Below are 25093 nucleotides of genomic sequence, written 5' to 3' on the forward strand. Positions count from 1 at the left end.
CCACACTTCTCTGGATTGAATTCCATTTGCCATTATTCTGCCCACCTGACCAATTTATTGATATCTTCCTGCAGTCTACAGCTTCCTTCTTTAGTATCAACCACACAGCCGATTTTAGTATCATCTGCAAACTTCTTCATCATACCCCGTTATATTCAAGTCTAGATCATTGATATATACCACAAAAAGAAGGACCTAGTACTGAGCCCTGCGAAACCCCACTGCAAACAGCCTTCCGGTCACAAACACACCGATCAACCATTACCCTCTGCTTCCTGCCTCCGAGCCAGTTTTGAATACAACTTGACACTTTGCCCTGGATCCCATGGGCTTTTAACTTCGTGACCAGTCTGCCATGTGGAACCTTATCAAAAGCCTTGCTAAAGTCCATATACACTACATCAAACGCACTACCCTCATCTACCCTCCTTGTTACCTCCTCAAAAAATTCAAGCAAGTTTGTCAGACACGACCTTCCCTTAACAAATCCGTGCTGACTATCCTTGATTAATTGGTGTCTTTCTAAATGATGATTTATCCTGTCCTTCAGAATTCTTTCCAATACTTTTCCCACCACTGAGGTTAGGCTGACTGGCCTGTAATTACTCGGTCTATCCTTTTCTCCATTTTTATACAGGGTCACACATTAGCAGTCCCTCCAGTCCTCCGGCACCACGCCTGAAGCCAGAGAGGATTGAAAAATGGTGGTCAGGGCCTCTGCTATTTCCTCTTTTGCTTCACTTAACAGCCTGCGATACATTTCATCCGGGCATGGGGATTTATCCACTTTTGAAGCTGCTAAACCCCTTAATACTTCATCTCTCACTATGTTTATTTCATCTAATATTTCACACTCCTCCTCCCTGATTGCAATGTCTGCTTCGCCCCTCTCCTTGTGAAAACAGACGCAAAATATTCATTAAGAACCCTACCGACATCTCCTGCCTCCACATACAGATTATCCTCATGATCTCTAATAGGCGCTGCCCGTTCTTTAGTTATCCTCTTACTCTTAATATATTTATAAAACATTTTGGGGTTTTCTTGATTTTACTTGCCAAGAATTTTTCATGCTCTCTCTTTGCTTTCCTAATATCATTTTTAATAGCACCCCTGCACTTTCTCTACCCCTCCAAAGATTCTGGAGTATTTAGCCCTCGGTATCTGTCATCCGACTCCCTTTTTTTCTTTATCCTACCCTGAATGTCTCTAGATATCCAGGGGGCTCTAGAATTGTTAGTCCCACCTTTTTTCTTTAAGGGCCCATATTTGGTCTGAACCCTCCGGATCTCCTCCTTGATGTCTCCCATTGCTCTGACACTGATTTACCTTCAAGTAGCTGTTTCCAGTCCACTATGGCTAAATCCCCTCTGAGCTTAGCAAAATTTACTTTTCCCCAAGTTAGAATTTTTATTCCTGGTCTATCCTTTTCGTTTTTCATAACTACCTTAAATGTAACTGAATTATGGTCACTAGCACCCCACTGATACACCTTCTACCTGCCCAGCTTCATTCCCTAAAACTAAGTCCAGAACCGCCCCCTCCCTTGTTGGGCTTGCTACATACTGGCTAAAAAAGTTCTCCTGGATGCATTTTAGGAATTCCGCCCCCTCTATACCGTTCACACTAATTTTATCCCTGTTGATATTGGGGTAGCTGAAATCCCCTACTGTTACTGCCCTATAGTTTTTGCACTTCTCAGAAATTTGTCTACACATTCGCTCTTCTATCTCCCTCTCACTGTTTGGGGGTATATAGTACATTCCCAGCAGTGTGATCGCCCCTTTTTTGTTTCTCAATTCGACCCATATGGCCTCGTTTGATGATCCCTCCAACATATCAACCCTCCTCACAGCTGTTATAGTTTCTTTATTCAATGTCGCGACCCCCCACCCCTCTCTATCCCGTCGGAAAATTCTGTAACCAGGGATGTTGAGCTGCCATACCTGCCCCTCTTTCAGACACGTCTCTGTAATAGCTATAATATCATAGTCCCAAGTATCTACCTGTGCCCTCAGCTCATCTGCCTTGTTCACTATACACCTTGCATTGAAGCATATACCATTTAGTACAGGCAAACCTCCTTGTTGACTACTATCTAGCCCTTGATTCCTCTGTCCTTCCCATTTACCTTCTACGTTTTTGTTTTCCAATTCCAGTTTTTCTTCCCCCCACCCCCCCCCCTACTGACTCTATTCTTAGGTTCCCATCCCCCTGCTGAGCTAGTTTAAACCCTCCCCAACAGTACTAGCAAACCCTCCTGCAAGGATATTGGTCCCGTTCCCGTTGAGGTGCAACCTGTCTGGCTTGTAGAGGTACCACCTCCCCCAGAAATGGTTCCAATTCCTCAGGAATCTAAAGCCCTCCCTCCTACATCATCTCTCCAGCCACGCATTCATCTGCTCTATCTTTCTATTTCAGTACTCAATAGCACGTGGCACTGGTAGTAATCGGAGATTACTACCTTTGAGGTCCAGTTTTTTAACCTCTTTTCCAGCTCCCTAAACTCTGCCTGCAGGTCCTTATCCCTCTTCCTACCTATGTCGTTGGTACCGATATGGACCACGACCTCTGGCTGTTCACCCTCCCCCCTCAGAATGCCGTACAGCCATTCAATGGCATCCTTGACCCTGGAACCAGGGAGGCAACATATCATCCTGGAGTCTCATCTGCGGCCGCAGAAACGCCTGTCTGCTCCCCTAACTATCACTATTGCTCTCCCACTCCTCCCCTCCCACGCACCCCCACCCCCCCCCCCCCCCACCCCGTGCAGCTGAGCCTTCCATGGTGCTGAGGACTTGGCTCTGGCTGCAATTTCCAGAGAAACTATCGCCCTCACCAGTACTCAGCACCGAATACTGGTTGGTGAGTAAGATGGGCTCAGGGGACTCCTGCACTACCTGCCTGGAACTCCTCTTCTGTCTGCCAGTCACCCATTCCTTCTCTGCCTGCACACTCTTAAGCTGCGGGGTGACCACCTCCCGAAACGTGCTATCCATGTAGCTCTCAGCCTCGCGGATGCACAGCAGTGACTCTTTAACCCAGTGCTCGCTGCTGTAGCTGGTGACACTCCCTGCACATATGGTTGCCCAGACCTCGGGAGGTGTCCAGGACTTCCCACATGGCACAGGATGCACATGCCACGGGTGTGAGCTGCCCTGCCATACCTCTAATTACCATTTACTAACCTAGCTGGAATAAACTTAAAATTTTAAGAAAGCCAAGTAAAAACACTTACCAGATTCTCACCAATCAGCTCCCTCCCCTTGTGCCGACATCACTTTGGACTTCTGACATCACTCTTTGAAAATTCTGCCGGTGCTGAGTTGGTGCCTCCGCCGCCACCTCGCCACTCCTCCCAGGACCGTACGGCTGCCGCTGCTGCTATGGGGCCTACCTGTGCCTCAGGCTCACTTTATACCGCTGCTGCCACCTCACCGCCTCGCCGCTCCTCCCAGGACCGCACTGCCGCTGCTGCTGCCGCCGTGGGGCCTACCTGCACCTCGGGCTTACTTTGTACCACCGCTGCCACCTTGCCGCTCCTCCCAGGACCGCACTGCCACTGCTGCTGCTGCTGTTGGGCCTATCTGCGCCTCGGGTTCACTTTCTGCCGCCTCGCCGCTCCTCACAGGTCTGCACTGCCGCCGCTGCTGCTGCTGCAATTTTAACCGAACCCGTCTGTGGGGAAACTGACGACATCGGGTGCAACGCTGGTTTTGCATCCCACCTGATTTTACTCACCATTAAAGTCAAAACTGGTGCTCCACCCGATCTTGTGGGTTTCCTGCCCGGCAAATTAGGTTAAAACTACGCTCCGTCCCAGTCACCCTGCAACTTGGCCATCTCTCTATCTTCACCCTCTGACAGGATTATTATTTTCTTTCAAACGTGTCCTGAACATAGAAACATAGAAAAATAAGAGGAGTAAGCCATCCGGCCCTTCGAGCCTGCTCCGCCATTCAATATGATCATGGCTGATCCTCTATCTCAATACAATATTCCCGCTCTCTCCCCATACTCCTTGATGCCTTTTATGTCTAGAAATCTATCTATCTCCTTCTTAAATATATTCAGTGACTTGGTCTCCACAGCCTTCTGTGGTAGAGAATTCCACAGGTTCACCACCCTCTGAGTGAAGAAATTTCTCCTCATCTCAGTCCTAAATATCCTACCCCGTATCCTGAGACTGTGACCCCTCGTTCTAGACCCCCAGCCAGGGGAAACATCCTCCCTGCATCCAGTCTGTCTAGCCCTGTCAGAATTTTATATGTTTCAATGAGATCCCCTCTCATTCTTCAACACTCTAGTGAACTCTAGAGAACGCTAGTCAACATTGATGAAACAACAGTTGACACCTAAGTCTGCGTCAGATAAATGTTAGGTTTGCCACAGATTACTCTATAAACTGTGACTTGGCAAACAGCTGTGTTGTATCCTGCCAGTGAGCCAGTTCGGTTGGATTCCACCACAGGCGTTCTCAATGATCGTTCCAAACTTTATAGTCCTTTTCAGCCAAGTTTCTTTCTGCACAGCTGTTGCTAGGCCATCCCATTTATTTCCAATGCATTTTTTATTCCTGCACAAATATCCTCTTGTCTGTCTCTAGGGAGCACGCATTGTACATTAGCTGGTATTGTTTCAAAAGAAACCGTATCCCGCAGTAGCTTTGACCTGCTATGTATTGGTCTTCTGAAGGGGAAATGTGGCACAACACATTGTATGTTTTTAACGGTCTTTTATGACATAAATGCATGTGACATTATCCTACAATTTGCAGAAAGTCAGAATCTCCCCAGATCTTAAATTGTGGTTCCATCCAACTAAAAGTGAACTTTAACAATCTGCATAGAATGGGCTGTACTCAGCGGCAGTGTTCCTGCGTTTCAGGTGAGCTGCTGGGCATTTGAAGTTGTGGACGCTGATTAATACAAGGAAAACGCACCGTGAATTGTAAACTCTCTGCCACCACAAGGGACCGCTCGCTATATATTTATTTATTTATTTATTATTTGCTTGTCCATCTGTCTGCCGAAAATTCGAAAGGGAGGATAAGAGAGTGTAGGGGGATTAATTGGAATAGAACACAGAAATAGCGAAATAATCAGACTGATCAGCATAATTTCAAATTCACAATTTGGTTGTGATACAGGTTGTTTTAACCATTTACGTCGAAAATTATTCACATGGAAAGAACCAAAGGACAATGAAGATTAAGCTATGAGGAGTTACACAAGTTACTAAGACTCAGTAAAGATCGTCAAAGCATAGTACAATCCGGAGTAAACCTCCGACTGGAACTCAGTAGTTGCAGATAAGAATCAAGCTTAGGGTTGTCAACATACGCACATCATCGTTACGGTAAGAAAACGATTGTTTAAGAGATCAGAATCCACCGCAGTATGCTGTGAAAGTGAGTAACAGGTCTGAGGTGTTACAATGGGATACGTAAACATTATCTGAAGATTAGCTAGGAATTTTAGAACAACTTTACAACAGCTCTGCGTGCAACAGAGGAATCTAAGGAAAACAAAAATGATCATCATATACAAGGAAGAAATATAAAGCACGATATTGTTTTAAGTGTCTGAAGCTAAATGCGTTGCATAAATGGTAAATATAGAAATAACATGAGAGGTGAATGGGAAAACTGTTCAGATAATTTAATAAACTAGGGAGAAATAGAGCACTTCGAAGCTGCTTCAGTCAGATTTTGGATTACCAGATCTCAGAGAGAAGGTGACTTGGTACTGAACTTCTATTGCCAGCTGTACCGTCTTTGGCACATACCAGCTCAAAAAATATTATTTCTCTCACGCATTCAGCCCTCACCCCCCACACACACCCCTCCCTTCACAACTACAAGAAAGATACAAAAATAAATTACTGTGGATGCTGGAAATCTAAAACAAAAAACTAAAAATTCTGGAAATACTCAGTAGATTAAATTGATTGCTTCTCCTGCCACTTACCACCCAAAGAGTTGATATTCCCGATGGAAAAAATTAAGCCAGCTCTTTGAAAGGAAGCCTTCTGCTTCCATGATGAAGCGATTTTTGAAGCAGTCGGGGATTATAGCCAATTAATTAGCGCCAAGATTAATGGAAGTACCTCGCCAAAACAACGTAAAGTGTATTAAGACCAAAGCACAGGTGGACTGGGTGAAAAGCTTGGCCAAAAAACAGTAAATGAGCAGTGACGGGCCTTCAAGGCGGAGCTACGTCCAGTACAAACCAAGCACGTTCCCATAAGGAGGAAATATGGGGCATCCAAAGCTAGAGCTCCCTGGATAACAAAGGAAAAAGAGGTTAAAGGAAAAAGAGGTTAAAGTTAAACCGGAAAAAAGGGGTTTATGACAAATGTTAGCTACAGAAAAATGGTCAGAATACGGAGAGTGCAGTGAAAAATTGAAAAAGATTATTAGAAGGGTAAAGAGAGAGTCTGAGAAAAGATTAGTGGATAACATAAAAGGGAAACCAAAAATATTTTACAAACATATAAAAAGAAAGAGGATAGTTAAATAATGGTGTGGCTGATTAGGGAGAAAGGAAATTTTCTGTGGAGGTAGAGGGCATGACTGAGATACTGAATGAACACTTTGCACCTGTCTCACAAAAGAAGAGGATGAAGTTGATGTTGCAGTAGAGGAGCGGGAGTAGAGATATTGGACAGGATGCACATAGGTAGAAAGGAGGTGCTAAATATGTTGGGATCACTCAAAGTTAACAAGTCACCCGGTCCAGATGGGATGCATCCTAGGTTGCTGAGGGAGGCTAGAGTGGAGATTGCAGAAGCTCTGACCACAATCTTTCAATCCTGCTTACATATGGAAGCGGCGCCAGAGGACTGGAGGATTGCAAATGTTATGCCTCTGTTCAAAAAAAGGGAGAGGAATAAACCTGGTATCTACAGGTCACTAAGTCTAAAGTCAGTGGTGGGAAAACTAGTAGAGACAATTGTCAAGGTCAAAATTAATTCTCACTTGTTGAAGCACGAGTTAATAAACGACAGCTAGCACCGATTTGCTAAAAGCAAACTAACCTGATTGAGTTCTGTGATGAAGTAACAGAGAAGGTTGATGAAGGAAGTGCAGCAGATGCTGTATATAAGGACGTTCAGAAGGCATTTGATAAAATACCACATAACAGACTTAATCGGAAAATAAGTGGCATTAAATGGACGGTGGTAACTTGGGCACGTAATTAGCTAAGAGATAGGAGGCAGAGAGTAGTGGTGAATTGATATTTTTCTGACTGGAGAGAACTATGCAGTGGGGTCCCCCACGGGTGCATTTTAGAACCATTGCTTTTCTTGTTATATATAAATGACCTGGACTTGGTAGTCAATTTCGAAGTTTACAGATGGTGCAAAACTTGGCAACGTAGTAAATAGAGGGAAGGATAGTAGCGGGCTTCATGAAGGCATAGATAGACTGATGAAATGGGCAGACACATGGCAGATGCAATTTAATGTGGTTAAGTGTGAAGTGAAGCAGTTTGGGAGCAACAACATGGGGAGGCAGTAAAACCTAAATGGTACTATTTTGAGGTGGAGGCAAAAGCAGCGGGACCTGGGGGTGCACATTCACAAATCCTTGAAGGTGGAAGGGCAAGTTGCTAAGGCGATTAAGAAAGCGTGTGGAATACTTGGCTTTGTAGATTGGGGCACTGAATACAGAAACAAGGCGGTCATGCTAAATCTTTACAAATCACGCGTTAGTCCTCAGCTGGAGTATTGTGTACAATTATGGTCACCACATCTTAGGAAGGACGTCAAGGCCTTGGAGAGGGTACGGAGGACGTTTACCAGGATGATACCAGGGATGAGGGACTTACGTTATGTGGAGAGATTTGAGAAGCTGGGATCGTTCTCCTTAGAAGGCTAAGGGGAGACCTAACAGAGGTATTCAAAATTATGAGGGATTTTAATAGAGCAAGTAGGAAGAAACTGTGTCCTCTGTCAAGTGGGTCGGTAACCAGAGGTCATCGATTTAAAATAATTGGCAAAAGAACCAGAGGGGAAATGAGTAGACATATTTTCACACAGAGGATTGTTAAGATCTGGAAAGCATTGCCTGCAAGTGTGGTGGAATCAGGTTCCATGAGAACTTCCAAAAGTCAATTGGGCATGTATTTGAAGAGGTCTAATTTGCAGGGTTGTGGGGATAAGCTGGTGTGTGGGACAAAATTAAACAGCTCTTTTAAAGAGCCGACACAGACACGACGGACCGAATGGCATCTTCTGTGCTCTAAAATTCTGTGATTCTAAGTCGCCACACGCTCTCCAGTCCAACCCTCAAACCAATCCTTTCAAGGTTATGGGTGCCAGACAAGGTATTGGAGAAAATGCCGAGTTTCTCATTCGACTAACTCCCAAGCCCATCCACGATCTGTTACTTCGTCCTTTACACTGTCCCAACTCGGAAAAAGCTTCATACTACGATGCAGCAAATCTTCCACCGAGCGCTCATGCAGTTTAGAAGTGCAGCTCACATGCTCTCTGGAACTTGAAATTCCACGAGTTCACATACATGAAAACTTCCTGTTCTGTAAATAAATACCATTAATGGGAAATACTTGAGATTTATTAGTAAGATTTACTGAGAATAAAAAGCAGCAAGAATTGCTAATTAGCAATATTTGTGAAAAGACCAGAAGATAAGATCAATAAGGATGAGGGTTGTCAGGCAACATTGTGACCGATGCTCAGAATTAATTATGAAGAGTGCTTCGGAGGTCTTCGAAGTTGGGACTGACATTAACTGATTTTTTTCAATCTCACTAACTTCGAACGCACAAGCAGTGATTGTGAGTTACAGGCTTGTAAGGATGTGAATACTAGAGCGTGAACAACCAAGTAAGACTGAGGATGGGGGCATTTGATTTGTTGGCAATAGGGGTGTGCTGAAAATTGGTTGGACACGAACAATAGTTAAAAACCGGCTGCTTGAACAAGAAACGAAAGACTATATAGCGCCTGTCACGACCACTGGGCGTCTCAAAGCGCTTTAGAGCCAATGAAGTACTTTTTTGAAGTGTAGTCATAGTTGTAATGTGGAAAACGCGGCAGCCAAATTACGCAAAGCAAGCTCCCACAAACAGCAATGTGATAATGATCAGGTAATCTGTTTTATTTGTTATGTTGATTGAGGGATAAATATTGGCCAGGACACCGGTGATAACTCCCCTGCTCTTCTTCGAAATAGTGCCATAGGGTCTTTTACGTCTACCTGAGAGAGCAGCCGGTGCCTCAGTTTAACGTCTCATCCTAAAGACGGCACCTCTGACAGTGCAGCACTCTCTCAGTACTGCACTGGGAATGTCAGTCTAGCTTTCATGTGCTCAGGTCTCTGGAGTGGAACGTGGAAACCCACAACCTTCTGACTCAGAGGTGAGTGTGCTACCCACTGAACCACAGCTGACACAGAGCAAGATTAGGATGCGCCTTATCATGAAGGAGGTAACAGGATAATCTGCTGGAATGGTCGGGTGTAACTGCAGATATAATACCGTTTTGAGTAGATTGGTCTTCAATTTCTACAGAAGAGAATGAACTATATATTTTTTTAAAGATACGTTTCAACATTTCTTCGGAACAATAATTGTCTTTAATGCACTTTGGTTTGCATTTTCAACCTTACAGAGGACCAGATGCGTGAGACCAAATTAGGTAAAATATTTCTTATGTGATAACATTAGTTTGGTGCTCGCCTTACATCAGCAACTTTTCAAAATGTACTGTTTATTATGACGATGCATTTTATTTAATTTGTGTTTGGATTTGTGCTCTCTCTTATCAATGAGGATAAAACGTTGCTTTCATTTCTCTTCTCCATCGTCATTTCGAATTTTAAATTGTAACTTTAAGTATGCGATTGTTTATAGCATATACTGCAATGTAATTAGTACTCTGGGATGTTTCTCCTTAGATTAAAACTTAACATTTCAGACTGCAGGCAATAACTTACTCTCATGAAGACTTGCATTGATTAATAATCAGTTACAAAAATTATAATTCATTTAAGCAGTATTTTCTTCAGCAGTAATTGCTGACAGCACTCTTTGTGAATTGATGGAGTGATTCAGCTTGTCTCCAGCAATGATCAGAATTAATTTCATTCAAATTAGAGCAAAATGTGTGTGTGCTGTGATATTTGTACAGTTGTGGCTTTCAGTCTTATAAACATCATTTCCCAATCCAGGACTAGAAGGAACTCATAGTAGAATTGAAGAGTATGGTTGAAGTGCGCAGCAGGATGGGTGACTATAAATGGTTTCCTGTCTCTGATGGCACTCGACACTGTGGGAGCAACAACTAAGGGCAAGCACCGGATAGAAAGGGCACATGAAAAGCGCCTTGGAGAAGATAGAGTAAATAAAGATGAAAGAAAAGACTGAAACAAACAGTCCAGTAACACTTGAAAAAACGGTGTCAAGTAAGGTTCAGCTGATGGAACAATATTGAAGCTATTATGTAAACAAGGGACATTGCACCTTACTAAATCATGGTGTGGAGATGCCGGCGTTGGACTGGGGTGGATAAATGTAAGAAGTCACACAACACCAGGTTATAGTCCAACAGTTTTATTTGAAATCACAAGCTTTCGGAGCGCTGCTCCTTCGTCAGGTGAAGTGGAGAGATGCATAAAGACACAGCTTTATAGTCAGAGAATAATGCCAGATGATTACAGGTAATCTTTCTAACTGCCATTTATCACACCTCGGCAGAGAGATAATCACAGCAATCAAAAGTGTGAATGGTGTCCAAACAGGTCAGTCAGGAAAACATTACATCAAAGAACAATGAGGTGGGGTCACAAGGGGTCAAATGTTGCAGATGCTGGGGTCTGTATGAAAAACAAAAAACAAACAAAAAACTATTAGAGAAGATTACCTGTAATCATCTGGCATTATTCTCTGACTATATAAGTTGTGTCTTTATGCATCTCTCCACTTCACCTGACGAAGGAGCAGCGCTCCGAAAGCTTGTGATTTCAAATAAAACTGTTGGACTGTAACCTGGTGTTGTGTGACTTCTTACATTTTTACTAAATCATGTTCGGGCAGACTAGCTGCTGATGTGGAGGCAAGATCTGAGATTGAGTTGAATGCATACGGAGAGCGAATAACTTTGGTTTTAACTGGAGACAAGAATGTGGAGGGTCCTTCAGAACATAGGAATAAAATACAGGAGAATCTACAAAAAATTAAATATAAAAGGGCACTATGCTGCAGATAGATGGGAGAAGTCATGGGAAATAACTACAATTAATTACAAATAATTGGAAAAATTTGCTACAATAATCTTTAGAAAATCTGCTGGAAGCAATAGGAAAAACGGGGACCCTGAGATTCGTGAGAGATCGCCCGATCTCCTGCTGTTACCTCGGTGGAAGCCCCGAAAAAATGGAGCCATCAGCTGTTTCCAGGCATTGCCATCCGCGAGTCCAGGCAGTTTCCTGGCTAAGTTACGGCAGGAGATCAGACAATCCCTCACACAATGTCAGCGGCGTTATTTTCAACATATGGCAAAATTTAGGGAGTTAACTGAAGAGCACTATATATATGTATATATAGCCAGATCGGGGCGATACACATCTCGAGAAATTCCGCTAAAGCTTTACTTTGCCTTGGGAAAGCAATAATTAGATTCGTGGTTTCACGCTTCAAACTGGGACAAATTGGATAGCTATTTCAAAGAGCCAAAACAGGCATGATAGGCCGAATGATCTCCATTTGTGCTGTCTGATTCTATGATACCACACCACAAAAAAATAGGCGGCATTTCTTCAGAAAGGATACAGAAAATACTGATCGAAAGATGAAAGGGGTAACTTATGAAAAAAGATTTAAGAAGCTTAAGCCATATAGGTTATAAGAAAGACAAGGAGAAGCTTTGCCCATGTGTATAATATTTCCTGTATATTCCGCGTGGATTTTGCGACGGGTGACGGACGGAACACCCGGAGAAATGGTGCAAATGGTTCAAAACGGCCACTACTCTCGGGTTTCACCAAACTTCCTCTAAAGTGCTTCGATAGCGCCTCCCAAACCCGCGACCTCTACCGCCTAGAAGGACAAGGGCAGCAGACGCATGGGAACAGCACCACCTCCAAGTTCCCCTCCAAGTCACACACACCATCCTGACTTGGAAATATATCGCCGTTCCTTCATCGTTGCTGGGACAAAATCCTGGAACTCGCTCCCTAACAGCACTGTGGGAGTACCTTCACCACACAGACTGCAGCGGTTCAAGAAGGCGCCTCACCACCACCGTCTCGAGGGCAATTAGGGATGGACAATAAATGCTGGCCTTGCCAGGCGATGCCCACATCCCAGGAACGAATTTTTAAAAAGATCGTGGAAGTGCGGAAGAGCACCGAGGCAGTTCATGACTATTAGATATTAGAATTAATCTAGTCCGAATTATTTCTTCAAAGTAGGATAAGAAAGTAGAACTAAATCGTCCAGATGCAAATAAAGAGAAAACATAAAATTTACCGCAGGTTTCACGAGAAACATCTGTACTCAGAATGAAAAGAATAATCTTTCAAGCGAGGCACCAAAGCATTGGTTTGATGCAAAGGCAGTTAGACCGAGTGATTGGAGAGGTAGCTGGAGATTTTCAGCTTGCCAACTGGGTGTACAACTGGCATTCCAGATCGGTGTCCGGTTATATAAACTGCCCGAATTTCATGAAAATGCAGTGGTTACTTTAAACATGGGTGCCTAGAATATTGGGAGGGCGCTGTGGTAACGCTCATTATTCGTTTTTATTCTTAAAATGTTTACTTTACCTCATTCTCTCTCTCTCTCTCTCTCCTATGAATGGTCGATGATAAGTTATTTGTGTTGCTAAGGAAACATCATTAAACTAATACACATAACTGGAAATATATTTTTCTTAGAACGTCAGAAAATAGAAGCCATTCGTCAGAATGTTGGTAAGGCCACTGATCCTCCCCGTGAGAGATTTTATAAAGTTTTAATGTGAAGGCACATTTCGTTGAGTAATAGATTTGTTGGTTCTGCATTTCATATTTCAGACCAGAAACACAAACCAAACAAATAGAATTTCCGCAGGATTTCTCCAGGTCTCCCGCCATACCAGCCCAGAGAAACGGCGTAAACGGTCCTTTACACCAGATTCTCGCCGATCTTCCGCGCAGTTCGGGTGGCGGATCGAGAGAACCCCGGCGAAATTTCACCCCATAAAATCCATCAGTTATCATGATCACACGACGGGTGAAGGAAGAATTGCTCTCGGCTCTATGTAACTCAGTACTCCATGAAGAATGTTGCACTGAAAATCCGCGGAGCTATCAAAAGTCAGCCATGGTAGCTCGGGAAGGAGTCCGGCTAAAACCCTAACAAACGGGGCAAACGGCCTTGCTAAGCTATTTAAAACGTTAATATAGGAGATCCGCGGCAGTAACGGCGAGAGTTCGGGAGACCCCTCAGGAACATTCCACCAAAGCAAGTCTTCCCCATGACTGAGAAAAGTGATGGAGAAACTATCTCTATTTTTCTCACGTTCTTAACTACCGTTGAAATATATAACAAATACCTTTAAGTAGAAAAAAAAAGGGTACAAGTAAATATTGACCCAGATGGTTTAATGAACCAAATGTAAGGAATTGGAAGGATTTCTGCAAAGGAATAAAATCAGCTAATGGCTAAACAATGTAATACACATGAACTGATTAGTCTCACAAATGTATCGATGCAGAGATACATGTCCAGAGAGAGAGAGATTTAGATATAGATAGAGAAAGAGAGGGCAGATATAGGGAGAGAAAGAGCAATATAAAAGTTTACAACGCCACTCCACGCAGCACCTGCCACATGAATTTTGAACACGGGCTCTCAAGCCGCTTGCCTGCGTGGTCCGCTTATCTGCCACCGACGTTACAACAGGAGACCGGGAGGCCCCCAACGGAATCTCCAGGTCCCGCATAATCTCTGAATCTATAAAGAAAAACCTAATATTTTAGTCATGCTGTTTTGACAATGTTTTCCGCCTTAAAGGGATTTCTTTCTACTTACCCAGTTGTCTCCGCTCCACGCCTGAATGCGATCAAACATTCTGGACTATGGTTCTATAAATGGCAGCATGGCAAAAAGAGCGTGGCAGTGCTAGATTGGCGCAAGCTTCTATTAATTTCCAGGAGGATTCACACAATGCTGTACAGTTTTCAATTACTTTCTCCAGTCTTTGCGAAATTTGCCAGGGCTGTGTGTGTTACAGCTTGTAACCTCCACTTGCCACCGTGGTGACCCTGTGTTTTCTCGCCCAAGTGGCTATTCCCCAGATGGGAACCCACAAGGCTATCGAGGCAAGGGAGCAACACAGTTGAGTACCGTATAAAAGCAGATGCTGGAAATCTCAAAATCAAACCGAAAATGCTGGAAATACTCAGCGGGTCAGGCAGCATCTGTAGAGTGAAATAGAGTTAACGTTTCAGGTCGATGACCTTTCATCAGGACTGGAAAAAGTTACAGGTGTAACAGGTTTTAAGCAAGTACAGAGTCAGGGAAAGGGGGAGGGTAGGAAAGAACAAAAGGGAAAGTCTGTGCTAGGCTGGAAGGCAGGAGAGATTAATTGACAAAAGGGATGATGGTGCAAATGAAAAGGGAGTGGTATTGGGAAAAGTAAATAAACAAAAGATTGGGCTAGAGGAGCTGAAAATGACAAAAGCAGGATCACTAAAAACAGCTGCTGTGGGAAAGAATGGGAGCAGTGGTTATGATCTGAAGTTGTTGGATTCAGCTTGGCTCCGGAAGGCTGTAAAGTGCCTAATCGAAAGATGAGGTGCTGTTCCTCGAGCTTACGTTGACCTTCGTTGGAACAGTGTAGGATGGCGAGGAGAGAGTTCAGAGTGGGAGTGGAGCGGAGAATTAAAGTGGCAGGCGACCGGAAGCTCAGGGTCACACTTACAGACTGAACGGAGGTGTTCCACAAAGTGATGGTCCAATCTGCGTTTAGTCTCCAATGTAGCGAAAGCCGCATCGTGAGCAGTACATACAGTATATTACATTGAAAGAACGCTGTTTCTCCTGGAAGGAGTGTTTGGGGTCCTGTATGGTGGGAAGGGAAGAGGTAAAAAGGCAAGTGTTACATCTCGAACGCTTGTACGGGAAGGTGCCGTGGGTTGGCGAGGGGGTGTTGGGGATGTTTGAAGAATTGACCAGGGTGTCGTGGATGGGATGGTCCCTACGGAATGCTGTGGAAAGGGGGGGGGAGATGTGTTTCAGCACCGTTCTGTCCTTACCCAACCTCAACACTCCACCGTATTCCAGAAGAGGCAGTTGTATAAAGATTAGTAGCGGGAACAGAGACTTATCCACACGCCTCTCCTCAGTGCAGAGATGATGAGTCTAAGTTTAGCCTGCTCACTGCAAACAGGAGTGGGATGAGCTAACTCACCACAGGACCCCTACGCTTCGGATAGACTTGGCTCAGTTCTGTGCAGTACAGCAGGCCAACTCAGCCGCCGGTTTTATTATCGGCTAAGCACCATTGCATGATCTAGCACTGTGACATTTTTGTCATTATTAATTTTATTTGTGCTTCTTTCATTGTAGAGGAATTACTCCGGCGGCAAGATACAGGTAAAATAATGCACTGGGGGTGAAATGGACATAAGTGGGGAGACAATACAGAAGGAATCGCATTTGCCGCCCATTACATGACACGTCTGAAGTTCAGTTATATTATGGTCGATGGAACTGTATATCAGGCGGGGTGCATAGCGGTCAACCGATGCGATTCTGTCTGTTTCGCGTCCCCGCCCATGCACAATGTCAGCCCACTGTGTCTACTTTCTTCTGTTATGGAGTTCTGATAATCAAAAGATATATCTTAGGCCGCACTTTCTCTTTTTGTCATAAAGCGGGGGCGGGGGGATTTTAAAAAAAGTTGTAATAATAAACTGCTCACAAAAGTCCAGCTCTGAAATGTGTGCTTAATAAAAATGCGATTTTATTTTTGTTTTTCACGAATGCTGCCAGGAAATCCGATCACCTGCAATAACAGTCCCTTAAATCTTTGCAACAACTAAGGAGCAGCTTCACTGATAGAAACATCGAAACGCTAATTCATCCAACTGTGAACTGCACATATATTTATTGAAATCACAAGTTAGCAGCAAAGTCCTGCGCGTGTTCGTGAGCTTTGACATGGACAAATAGTATAACATTTCTGCTGACGCAGGACATAAGCATTCAAGGAGGTGCCAATCTTTGCAGTATATGTATAAATGCATGAACTACTGGGAAAAGGAGCTTCACAGGAAGATATAGGGGGATGAAGGTAAGACATGGATTTAACTGAAAAGTAGCAACACGGGTCATAATTAGGCCTTCCCAGGTATGGGGAGAAGCATCCGGGAAGGCGCCGAACACCTCGAGTCTCTTCGCCGGGAGCAAGCGGAAGCCAAGCGCAAACTGCGGAAGGAGCGCAGGTCAACGCAAGAACCCCACCCACCCACCCCTTCAACCACCTTCAGCCCCACCTGTGACAGAGACTGTAGGTCGTGCACTGGACTCATCAGTCACCTGAGAACTCATTTCTAGCGTGGAAGCAAGTCATCCTCGGTTCCGAGGGATTGCCTAAGAAGAAGAACTTGTGGTGTGGCGATGCCGGTGTTGGACTGGGGTGGACAAATGTAAGAAATCACACAACACCAGGTTATAGTCCAACAGCTTTATTTGAAATCACAAGCTTTCGGAGCGCTTGTGATTTCAAATAAAGCTGTTGGACTATAACCTGATGTTGTGTGATTTCTTACATAAGAAGAAGAAGAAGAAGAAGAAGGGGCAAACGCAAAATATGCTGCTCAGCCAGCGCTTCGTAACTTATTTAAATAAAGGAACTTTGAATATATCTTGCTGTCGGTCATCCTTTACTTAAGAAGAAGAAGGCATCGATGCTTCAATAGTTAAAAGAAAAAGTGAGGGACTCCAGTCATCTCCATTGTTACAATGAGGGAGGGATGCGTCAGAGGGGTTGTACTATAGGCTCACTATTTGTTTTAAAGTTGATTTTAATTAACCACGCAACGATTGGGGCAGGGAGGGAGTAAACAGAGAAAACAAACTTCAATTCCCAAAATGTATGTAGGGCTTCTTCCTCGAGTCGTAGTTCACATACCTACAAGGAGATAGGCGTTGGTAGATCTAGTTATCAGAAATTAAATAGATTTGGTAGATGAGTCAAATGTGGGTGGCCATCTCGAAAGTAGTCAGCATAATACGGCAAGGTTTAAGGGACAAAATATTACAGAAACGAGGGCACTAAATTGGAATAGTGAAGGTTTTATAAAGGCCAGGAGTAACCTAATGCAAATGAGGTGCAAAGAGATATTGGCGCATGGGATTGTAGATCAACAATGTGATATTATAACAGAAGAGATTGCAGAGCCGTGGAGTAAATATGTACTGTTAAGAAAGGAGACCACGTCAAGTTCCAGAATGCCGTGGATCAATAAAGAGGTTAGAAACAAATAAAATTCAAGAAAAAGAGAAGAAAGACTTGCATTTATATAGCGCCTTTCACGACCACCGGACGTCTCAAAGTGCTTTACAGCCAATGAAGTAGAGTCACTGTTGTAAAGTAGGAAATGCGGCAGCCAATCTGTGCACAGCAAGGTCCCAATAACAGCAATGTGATAATGACCGAATAATCTGCTTTTGTTACGTTGATTGAGGGATAAATATTGACCGGACACCGGGGATAGCTCCGCTGCTCTTCTTCGAAATAGTGCCAAGGGATCTTTTATGTCCACCTGAAAGAGCAGACGTGGCCTCGGTTTAACGTCTCATCCAAAAGACGGCACCTCCGACAGTCCAGCAGTGGGGTGTTAACCTAGATTTTTACACTCAAGCCTCTGTAATGAGACTTGAACCCAAAACCCTTGCTGAATCAAAGGTGAAGGTGCCATCAACTGAGCCACAGCTGACACTGCACAAGATCATGGAAACCCGTGTAATTAAGGGGAAAGTGGCGGGATGGCTACAGAATTGGCTTAGTGACAGGAAGCAAAGGTGGTGGTGGATGGATGTTTTTCAGACTAGGAGGTGGTTTGCAGTGGTGTTACCCACGGGTTGGTTTTAGAGTCCATTACTCCTTCCAATTTTTATACAAACTGCCTAGGCTCGGGTGTAGGGAGCAGCATTTTAAAGTTTGCAGATAATGCGAAACTTGGCAAAATAGTGGAAAGTGAAGCTGGTAGTTGTAGACTTCAGGATGACATAGACAGGATGGTGAAATTGGCAGAAGCATGGCAGATGGAGAGCAATGCGGAGAAGTGTGAAGTGATGTACTTTTGGAGGACTCATATGGAAGAACAGTATACTACAAATGGCACAATTGTGAAAAGTGTAGATGAGCATAGAAACTTTGGTGACCATATCCTTAAAGGTGGCGGGGCAAATTGATCAGCTGGTTAAAAGAAAGTTTATGGTTTACTTGGGTTTATAAATAGAGGAATAGAATATAAAAGCGAAGAGATTATGTAGAACTTTACAAATCACTGGTTAGGCCTCAGATTCATAGTCATACAGTCATAACGGCACAGAAGGAGGCAATTCGGCCCATCGATTCCGTGCCTGCTCTCTGTAGAGCAATACAGTCAGTCCCAATCCCCCGCTCTATCCCTGTAGCCCTGCAGGTTTATTTCCCTCAAGTGCGTATCCAGTCTCCCCTTGAAAACATCGAGTGTCTCCGCTTCCACCACTTCCGTCGGCAGCGAGTTCCAGTTACTCACCACTCACTGTGTAAAAAAGCTTTTCCTCACATCCCCCCTGTATCTCTTGCCCAAAACCTTGAATCAGTGTCCCCTTGAATCAGCCTTTCCCCGTCTAGCCTATCCAAACCTGTCATAATCTTGTACACCGCTATCAAATCACACCTCAACCTACTGTGCTCAAATGAAAACAAATCCACCTTCTCCAACCTATCCTTGTAGCTCAGATCCCCCATCCCCGGAACCATTCTGGTAAATCTCCTCTGCACCCTCTCAATGGCCTTCACATCCTTCCTAAAGTGTGGTGACCAGAACTGGATGCAATACTCCAGTTGTGGCCTAACCAGCACTTTATAAAGATTCAGCATAGCTTTGTTCCTGCCACCTTCAGGGACCTATGCATATTAACTCCCAAGTCCGTCTGTCCCTGTACTCTCTTTCAAACTGTGCCATTAAGTGTATATTGCCTCTCGCTGTTCCTTCTTCCAAAATGCATCGCCTCACACTTCTCTATATTAAATTCCATCTCCACTTGTCCACCCGTTCTGCTAGCCTTTCTATGTCCTGTTGCAGTCGATTGGTATCATCCTCAATGTTTGCCACACCCCCAATTGTGTTGTCATCGGCAAATTTAGAAATTCTACTCTCTATTCCAATATCCAGGTCATCATATATATATATATATATCAAAAAAAGCAATGGCCCCAGCACTGACCCTTGGGGAACACCATGTCTACAATCCTCCAGTCTGAAAAACAGTCATTTACCACAACTCGCTTGTTTCTGTCTGTAAGAGCCATAAAAGCTTAAGAAAATACTTTAAAATATTGGTTAAATAGCATAATACAGTTAATTTACCTGATTGACTTATTGTATTAAGAAACCCCCTATTTTCTTGCTCCAGTAGTATAGTCCGAGACACCCCCTTCATTCGTGCCACAATGGTACAGTCCTTAAGCCACACATGGTATGCAGCCATTTTACAGTTTAAACTCCACGTGGCTGAAGGAGGCAGAAGTTGTGAGGTTTGGAGCAATACAGTTTTTGACCGTGTTCGTTTATACGTGTTTGCTTTGTAATTCCGTTTGTGAAGTGTTATAGTAAACAGTTTAAAAGACAAAGCTACGTTTGGGAACGTTTTATTTCGACACGCATCTACTCGTTGTTAACAGCCCCACAGCTCAGTGGCTGCCTGTTTGGAAACTAAGAAGCGCCACTACATTAGTCAAAAACTTGCTCCCTAAGAAGGAAAGGACGGAATCGTCGGCGAACGTATACATGAATGGTCACGGAGCCAGACGACAATATAAGACAGCGAAGGTACAGTGACTGTTACTTGCTTTGTTCATTCTATTGAGAAGCTAAATAAGAGCTGCGGGTAAAATGGCCGAGGCCTTACGGAGCCAGGAGCTTCCCCCAGCCAGAAGGATTGCTGGCCAAAAGAGGGAAATAAAGCTCCCCGCAAAGGCAATGGAAGAGACGTTACATAGAAGCATAGGTGCAAGGAAGGCTAAATTAGCTCAGATAACTGGAAAAATGAAGATAATTGATCGTCTCGTGGAAGATAATGCTAATATTAAGAAAGCTGAAGACATAATGTATTACGATTTCTCCAAGCTGCATGAAGAATTTAATGTACTCAATGAAGATGTATTAGCACTTCTGTCTGAAGAAGAGGGAAATGCTGATCAGCACAACTGGTTTGATCTTAAATCAACCAGCATTAAGGACGATATCAAGGCCACAGAACAGTGGATGTTAAAGATTCGTCAAGATGCTGATACAGCAGAGAAAGATAAAGTTGACGATGAAGTCGGACCAGACGATAGCATTTCAGAGACTTCCGCCAGACCGAGCAAAAATCGAAAAGAAGGTAGCTCTGTTTCTGGACGCAGGTCAGTCGCTTCTACCACAAGCTCGTCGCGACGCATGAGAGAGGAGGTTGAACGGGCGGCGTTGATGGCGCGCGCAGCATCTTTAGTGGAGAAGCAAGCTCTTGAACAGGAAGAGGCCCAACTGCAGGTCCAAGAGGCCCAACTGCAGGCCCAACAGGCCCAACAGGCCCAACTGCAGGCCCAAGTGCAGGCCCAACAGGCCCAACTGCAGGCCCAACAGGCCCAGGTGCAGGCAAAGAAAGAACAGCTGGAGATAAAAACAGCTATCACGGTCTCAGACGCCAGGTTGAGTGCGTATGAAGATTACGAAGGCTCGCGGGATGGCGGGAGCGAATACTGCCAGTCAATGTTGTCACATAGAGTTGGATCCAGGGCACCTTCAAGAGTTACAAGAGAGTCCGAAGGCAATCCCCTGGCATTACAGCGCAGAAGAGTGGCCTCTCCACTAACAGGAGCACGTGATGCTACCCCAGACGTCAGACGGTCTAGACTAGACCCTGCTGATGACCACCAGAGGCCTGAAGACACAGGGAGAAGCCTATACCGAGTGATGCAACGTCAGAACGAAATTACAGAGATGCTTGTAAAACAACAGAATCTGTTTCGACTCCCTCAAAGAGACATACCAGTGTTCCAAGGCGACCCACTCAAGTATAAGCCCTTCATCAGATCCTTTGAACAAGCCAGTGACTCCAAAACAGAGAGCAGCAGTGATAAGTTGTACTACCTGGGACAGTACACCAGTGGTAAACCACAAGACCTGGTCAGAAGCTGTGAACACATGAGACCGGACCGGGGATACATAGAAGCCAGGAAGTTGCTGCAGGAGCACTATGGTAACGAGCTGAAGATAGCCACTGCATATATTGAAAAGGCTACCAAGTGGCCACAGATCAGATCGGAGGACGGAGAGGCATTGAACGCATATGTTCTTTTCCTCATAGGATGTCACAACACCATGGAGGATGTTGAATTCATGGAAGAGATGGACAATCCTACGACTATGAGAATCATCATCTCTAAGCTTCCTTACAGGATGAGAGAACAATGGAGAAGAACAGCCTTTGAGATAATGGAGAGACGGAAAAGTAGAGCCAGGTTTGCAGACTTAGTGAATTTCATAGACAAACAGGCTAAAATTGCTAGGGACCCATTGTTTGGAAACATCCAGGACGCCAGCCCGACCACCGATGGAAGAGTGAAAGCCAAGCCTGTTGAATCAAAGACTCTCAGGAAAGGTGGTTCCAGGGGAAGCAGCTTTGCAACTATCGTCACTCAGGCCGAGGAAGAAAGGCCCCAGAACTCATCTCCCAAAAAGAGCAGCACAGTGACGCCTGCTAATGCCGTTCAGAAGCCATGCTTATTCTGCCAGAAGAATCATACATTGGATTTCTGCAGCGACATCAAAGCACAGCCACATAAGGACAGAATCGAATTCCTGAAGTACAACGGCCTATGTTTTGGATGTCTCTCTCAGGGGCACCTGAGTAGAAACTGTAAGCAAAGAACAACATGCAGAGAGTGCACTCGGAAACATCCCAGTCTGCTGCATATCCATAAAGAAGAACAAGTCTCTAAGAAGAGTGAAGAAAACAATACCGACGAGAAGGTTGTTTCAAGTGCTCTGGTGTCACTAGAACCAGAGACTTGTGGACTCACTGGGGCCGGTGACAGTGATTGTATTCTTGCCATCGTACCAGTAAAGATCAAGTCTAAGAGGAGCGAGAAGCTTGTGGAGACTTACGCCTTCATGGATCCAGGTAGTTCAGCAACGTTCTGCACAGAATCACTCATGCGACAGCTGAACGTTAGAGGCAGAAGAACAGAAATCCTATTACGCACCATGGGTCATGAGAAGTCAATGCAAAGTTATATCCTGTCAGACTTAGAAGTGTGTGGACTTGAAGAGAAGGACTTCATAGACCTGCCTAATGTTTTCACACAGAGGGAGATTCCTGTTAGAATAGGGAACTTAGCCCTGCAGAAGGATGTGGATAGATGGCCTTACCTAGAAAAGGTGCGTCTCCCATACATTGAAGCAGAAATTGGCCTATTAATTGGAACCAATGCCTACAAAACTATGGAGCCATGGCAGGTGATAAAGAGCAAGGATGACGGACCCTACACCGTCAGGACAGCCCTTGGATGGGTAGTCAATGGACCGGTAAGGAGAGATAATGGCAACAAGTCGAACAAGGAGGAACGACAAAATGTCACAGTTAATCGCATCTCTATCGCAAGCATTGAAGAGCTGTTGATACAGCAGTTCAACGTAGACTTTTCAGAACGCAGCTGTGAGGAAAAGACAGAGATGTCACAAGAAGACCATCAGTTCATGGATTTGATGACAAGGTCTACACAGTTCATTGATGGCCACTATCACATTGGTTTGCCACTGAGAAGACAGACCGCGAAGATGCCGAACAATCGCTGCATAGCAGAGCAACGCGCCATCAGTCTAAAGAGAAAGCTGAACAAGAACCCCGACTTTCACGAAGACTACAAAGGCTTCATGAGAAACATCATAGCGAAAGGCTATGCTGTAAAAGTGCCCGAGGAACAGTTGAACAGAGACGATGGAAGGGTCTGGTACATTCCTCATCACGGTGTGTATCACCCAAAGAAGAAAAAGATCCGTGTAGTGTTTGACTGCGCCGCCTCATTCAGAGGAACTTCACTGAATGACCAGCTGCTTCAAGGTCCTGATCTTACTAATACCCTCATTGGCGTCTTGACTAGGTTTAGACAAGAGCTCGTTGCCATGACGGCAGACATAGAATCAATGTTCTACCAAGTCAGAATCCCTGATGAAGATGCTGATCTTCTGCGTTTCCTTTGGTGGCCAGATGGCGACGTTAGTCAAGCGATGGTGGAATGTAGAATGGCCGTACACTTGTTCGGAGCCACATCATCTCCCAGCTGTGCAAGCTACGCTCTCAGAAAAACTGCAGAAGATGGCAAAGGCAAAGCACCATCAGAGGCTGTGGAGACAATCTTCAGAAACTTTTATGTCGATGACTGTCTGAAGTCCGTGTCAACAGAAGACGGTGCCATCGCACTGTCAAGAGACCTTAGAACTCTGTGTTCGAATGGAGGATTCCATCTGACTAAGTGGATAAGCAACAGCAGAGCAGTTCTAGCTTCTATCCCAGAAAAGGAAAGAGCCACTGAAGTCAAAGATCTGGACCTGAGCCACGATGTCCTTCCTATCGAGAGAGCTCTTGGTGTACAATGGTGCATTGAGTCAGACACGTTCAACTTCAGGATAATGGTGAACGAAAGACCATCCACAAGATGAGGGATTCTCTCCGTGGTCAGTTCCATCTATGACCCTCTTGGATTCCTGGCACCATTCATTCTGCCAGTGAAGCTGATGCTACGAGAGCTGTGTAGAGACAAGAGAGGATGGGATGAAGATATCCCAGAAGGTCAAGCTCAGAGATGGCACAGATGGTTGACAGATTTGCAACAACTTTCTAGCTTCAACGTCAGTAGATGCATCAAGCCCGTGAGTTTTGGAGTTACAAAGACAGCTCAACTACATCATTTCTCGGACGCCAGTGAGGACGGCTATTGCACGGCTACTTACCTCTTGCTGACAAATCAACAGGGCCAGAAACATTGTGCCTTCCTCATGGGGAAATCCAGGGTGGCTCCGCTGAAGCAGGTCACCATCCCGAGACTGGAGTTGACGGCAGCGGTTGTTGCAGTTAAAGTTGACCAGGCGATGCGGAAAGAGTTACAGCTCCCACTAGAAGAATCTGTCTTCTGGACGGATAGCACGACGGTGCTGAAGTATATAGAGAATGAGAAGATACGCTTCAAGACCTTCGTAGCAAACAGAATCTCATCCATTAGAGAAGCTACACAACCATCTCAATGGAGGTATGTAAACACCTCATTAAACCCAGCAGATCAAGCCTCACGGGGATTGAAGGCTGAAAACTTCATGAGGAGTGAAACTTGGATACAAGGCCCAAGTTATCTGCTGGAAACAGAGAGATCATGGCCAGAAAGACCAGATATGCCAAGTCAGATTGCTGAAGACGACGTCGAAGTCAAGAGATCAGTCACAGTGAATCTCATAACTACGAAAGAGAACTTTGACACAGTGAACAAGCTTGTTAACCATTTCTCAGGATGGCACCAGTTGAGGAAAGCAGTTGCATGGTTTCTAAGGTTGAAAGAGTTGCTGCTACACCTGAGCGGTAAGAGAAAAGAGTACCGAGCCACTATCAGCCAGTCTGAAAGTAACCCCGATAAGCAGAGAATGCTTCTACAGCAGTATATGCATCAGCACAAGACCACATTGGGTAAGAATTCATTGACCGTGGAGGATTTGGCCAAGGCTGAGATGGAGATAGTTTGCTTCAGTCAAAGACAAAGATACCCAGAAGAAATCGAAGCTTTACAGCGAAATACTCCAATCAAGAAAGGTAGTCATATCTACAAGCTG

Source organism: Somniosus microcephalus, unplaced genomic scaffold (assembly GCF_052327205.1).
Source record: "Somniosus microcephalus isolate GS21.2 unplaced genomic scaffold, FLI_Smic_1.0 unresolved_chr1, whole genome shotgun sequence".
Classification (NCBI taxonomy): Eukaryota; Metazoa; Chordata; class Chondrichthyes; order Squaliformes; family Somniosidae; genus Somniosus; species Somniosus microcephalus.